The sequence below is a fragment of the Ixodes scapularis genome, unplaced genomic scaffold, assembly GCF_016920785.2.
Source record: "Ixodes scapularis isolate PalLabHiFi unplaced genomic scaffold, ASM1692078v2 PGA_scaffold7__128_contigs__length_106722199, whole genome shotgun sequence".
Lineage (NCBI taxonomy): Eukaryota > Metazoa > Arthropoda > Arachnida > Ixodida > Ixodidae > Ixodes > Ixodes scapularis.
In genome coordinates, this window is record NW_024609882.1 from 14,635,688 (window position 1) to 14,640,707 (window position 5,020).

Here is a 5,020-nt window from a genome sequence, read left to right on the forward strand (position 1 = left end):
TGGCTAGGCACTGGGAGTAGGGGTGTCGCGGACCGGCCGAGGTTCGAGTTCGACCAGGTTCGACGTTTTCGACCTTTTAGTAGATATTTCGACGAACCTTGTATTGAGGTTCGACTCGTGTGCGCATGCGCGACAGGCTACCGGCCAGTTGGCTTCGGATTGGATGGTGATGGCTAGGGGATGAATTATAGCGAGTTCGTTTCACACGCACTGGCACTAGGGGTGTCGCGAACCGGCCGCGGTTCGAGTTCGACCAGGTTCGACTTTTTCGAACTTTTAGTGAAAATTTCGACGAACCTTCTATTAAGGTTCGACTCGTGTGCGCATGCGCGACAGTCTGGCCAGTTGGCTTCGGATTGGATGATAATGGCTAAGAGATGAATTATGTGCAGCGCTGATTGGTTATTTCAGTTAATACAGCACAAAACAATTAAGTTATTAACTTCTTCAGTGATTAGAATTGGTTTCTTTAATTGCAACTGTTCATAAATTTAAAAATAACCCTTCGCATAAAAAAAATTCTCCAAAGTTAGACATGCTTCTATAAAGGTCTGGCCACGCTGTCCACAAAGTCGAACCGGTCGAAATTTGGTTAAAAGTCGAAGGTTCGTCGAACCGGTTCGACCCAGTCGAACCCCGAAAGTTCGACCAAAAAATCTGGTTCGACAAAAGTTCGCGACACCCCTAACTGGCACCGTTCGAGTACTATCCCAGAATGCATCGCACTCACAGAGTGTTGCACGGAAAACTGGACTCAAACGAACTCGCCAAATGCACCGAGTGCAGAAGACTGATGCTGCCGCTGTAGCGATACCGCATACTAGGCGTATGCGTGCCGGAAAGAAGTCAGACGACGAACTGCGCTCTAGGTCATGAAGGAACCAAAAAGCCCCCGTTTATTGATCGGGCCGATAATATACACTGCCGGGAACATCACGTGCTCATGACGCTGGGCGGACGGGCCAGCGATAACAACATAGGCAAGCGATAACAGACAACAACACATCTCTCTTTTTTCGAGAACAAAAAAAACGTCGCACATACAAGACAAAGAATATACGTTGCCCCCAAACTTCAAAACAAAACATAGTCATCAATACCCAGCCTTATGGGTTTCTTAACTACTCTTCCAAACCGCGTTACAGTGAGAGTAGGGTCACCATTGGCTACCGCGCAAGATGGAGGCGCCGAATCTGTAGCCGCAGAGTCGTCCGTGCTATGCCAGGGGGGGGAAGGAGGGAAAGGGAACGCGGCGCCCGCGGCGCAAAGCGGCGCAAAGCGGAGGCTGCCATATTAAAACCGCTTACGTTGCCAGCATAGGTTTTGCAGTGGAGAAGTTGCTGCCAAATACGGCGAACTAATTTTTACTTTCTTTTCGTTTTGGAAAGAGAATGTATTGTTGTGTTATATAAGTCCTCCTGCATACAGACAAAGAAGTTTAATTATATTTGTCTTGTTTACTCGGCTTGAAACCCTAAAAACAGGTTTTGGCAACTTATTGCTTCCATCATTTTGGAGTGCGCAAGGCAGTTATCTCGCTGTTCTGGTTTCGGTTACGAAAGCAAGGCAAAACGCTCGTAGTTCCCTCCCTCTGTACACTTTGGACACCTTCCACACTTTGACACCGGATAACTGGATGAACAAGGATTTAGATTTGCTTCAGAGGTCACTTTCGCCGCTTCCCCACCGTCGAGCAGCCGGATCAGCTGACGGCAAGCCGCGGATGAAAGGCTTGAGCATCAACAGCCTAGAGCCACTACAACAGCCCAAGTGCACTCACGATGCGGGCGACGCGGGCTTCTGTCAATCCAGGGGCAGACCCAAGGGGGAGGCGACGGGGGCGGCCGCCTACCCTCCAAGCAGTCGACCCCCCCCCCCCCCCCCCCCCCTGCCCCCTTCTTAAAAGGCGATTTGACATGGGTAGATCCCCCGAAATAAAACCAACTCCCGTCCTGCCAGGTGGTAGGAAGCTCGGTACTCAAGGACGAGGGTTCGAAATAGGGTAGGCCGCACCCTAGCAGCCGACACACTTGGAGAACCACTCCGTCGCTTAGACTGAAGTCCGCGGCGGCGGTTTCAAAGCACGGCTTAGAAGTAAGAACCAAAAGTCGGCGCAGCGGCGCACATCTAGGGGCCGTCGGCGCAGTGTGGTTCTGCGGCGGTTAAAACAAAAGGCGCAACCGGAGTCCTGTTTATCTAGCTTTAGAGTTTAGATTTTCCCTCCCCCCCATCGCCCCCCCCCCCCCCCCCCCGCCCCCGCAAAAAAAAAAAAAAAAAACGGAGTTTTGGATCCGCCCCTGGGTCAACCGGTAGCCCAGCACAAACCGTGAACGTTCCAGCTCTTCGTCATGACACGCTGTTGCAGAAAGCAGGGTAAAATAAAACTACACGTACCACCGAATCAAATGCACTGTTATCGTGGTTATCGTAAATATTGGCTTGTGATTGCGCCTTTGTAGATCATCTTATTCATTTTGCTGGAGAGACGCAACCAACGGGCATAACAAAATCGTTTGCGACTCCGCATACCTCGCAAAAGCACTTACCCAGTCACCTTGCGAAAAGCGCGAAACACGGAGTCCGCACCGCCCTGACTTACCAGTCTTTTATCTGCTTTAGAGCAGTTTGTATCTGCTAGTAGGCATGTCTACTGAAACTGCAACTTGAAACTTGGTGCAATGCCAGAGAGAAAAGAGACAAAGTTGGGAAAGCATGCTCGCTCTCTCCAATTTCTGAACTCTCAAGTGATTGTACCATAATAAATTCACCAACACCTCTTTCCAAAATAAAGAAAAAACGCTATGTTCACTACGTAAAAAATGGTCTCAGTTCATGCATCCGTAGGCAGGTAGGAAACGTTGCCCTAATTTATTCACACCGCATGACGAGCGCAACAAATTCACACGAGATTTACAAGAAAATATCAGTGGTGACTTATGTTTCTCTGAAATTCTGTATGACCGGTCGTTTGCAGGACCGAATCATCTACTCGGGCGGTGTGCGTCGCTGTGCAAACGCCAACAACACGAAGCATAAAAACGGAAGGTCTAGGTCAAGAATCCGTAGTCCATTGTTCAATTAAAACGACGTAATTTTGTTGAAAACGCCCGCAGCTTTTTACTCACGGTATGCGTCGAGAATCTCCCACATTTTGAAACGAAACGAAGGAAGATTTACTTTTAAAAGCGCTCGCTGCGTCCTCCCGGACCAGTTGGACCGGATCAGCTGACGACGACGGAACTGAACCCGTTGAATTTCAACGCCACAATAACCAATTTGCGCTTCGTGTTAGTATGGGATTCTACCTCCAAGCACCGCACGACACACCACGAACGTTTCAACTCTTTGTCGCATCGCCGTGTTGCACCAAACCTATCTCTATGCACCAAACAGAACAAGATCACCGAAGTGAACGGAGCGCTGTCGTGAACCTTGGCTTGTGGTTGCGCACTCGTGGACCCTGTCACTCCCTTCGCTTTCAAAGCACGCACGACGCTTACGAATGATACTTTCCGTCTTTCGGGACCATCACAGGGGCACTTCTCCGGTCACGTCTTCGCTACATGTGCTGGCAAACCGCGTCAAACGTGGTCAAACCGAAGCGCCGAAGCAATACCGGCGCCATGTTGAAACTTGAACGTGCGTTGTTGCTAGATTTTCTCCGACCAAACAAAAACAACGAAAGCAAACCGGCTCTAGCTTCCAGCGTACATCGGCGTTGCGCCGTTGCCAGATTTTCTCCGTCAGCTCTAACTTAAAGATGACCTAGAGATGCAGCAACACTGGTCTCAAGTTTTAACATGGCGGCCCCCACGGAGCGCCGTAAATTCTGAGGAGGGTGCATTGGAAGCGGCGGCACCTTCCCCCCCCTGTGCTATGCAGTACTTGGTTGCTGTAGCCGCAGAGTCGTAGTCGCAGAGTCGTCTGTGCTATGACCCAACTAACCCAACTGTGCAGTACTCGACTGCTGTTTATTGTCCGGAAACTCGTATGCCTCCGCGTTTTCACATTCTTTTGGGAGACGGTTAAAGGGACACTGACAGGGTGTTTATGCTCGCCGAGGTTGTTAGTTGTACGTGACATATGAGGGCTCAACTACCCAGAACAGAATTTGCGGCTCGAAATTCGGTTTCTTTCCGCCCGAAAACCGCCGATCAAGAATTGGCCGGTTCGAGTCTCGCTCACTCTCTTTTTCGCGGTCACGGGCCGTTTTCTAAGGTCGATGCGACCACCAAATTTAATTAAAGTCGTTGGTCACTGAAGGCACACACTCAATATTAAAAATAGAAAAAAACATTGAACCCATTTTTTGTGGCTTCTAAAAAGCTGTAAATACGTTGATTGAAAAAAAAAGTTCCACAGACAACCGGAAGCATTCTGTGCGTTCGTCGTTTCGCGTATCGTGGGACTCGCGGGGACGGCGATGGCAGCGGACGACGGGCGTGGGACCTCTATTTCAGAACTGTCGTTCGCGGTACCGGCGAATTCTGTCTACCGTTAAAAGAGAAATTTGGGACTGATCAAAAGAATTGGTATTCATCCCGTACGACACGCCCGGCCACCAAGCCGATTTGCACGAAGACGTCGCCGAGCCGTCGCTCCCTTCTCGTGGCTAAAGACATCGCTCGCGCAAAGGTCAAGCACGACGTGTCTACTTCGAGTTGAATATGCACGCGTACGATTTCTTTACTAGGTGCGAATGTCCCCAAAGCGTGGTGCTTCCCGACTTCGACCCGGGAGTGCTTTTGCTAGAGAAAACTCGACAGCAAACTTTCAAACTTACAGTTTACCGCCTGAATTATTACTAAGGAAAGAGATCCACCAGGAACGAGTTTCCCCAGTAGCTCAGTGGGAAAGACGTCCGCTTCACACGCCGTAGGACCGGGTTCGATCCCCCAGGAAAGAGATCCACCAGGAACGAGTTTCCCCAGTAGCTCAGTGGGAAAGACGTCCGCTTCACACGCCGTAGGACCGGGTTCGATCCCCCGTGATTTATTTTTTTTTTTTTTTTTTTTTTTTT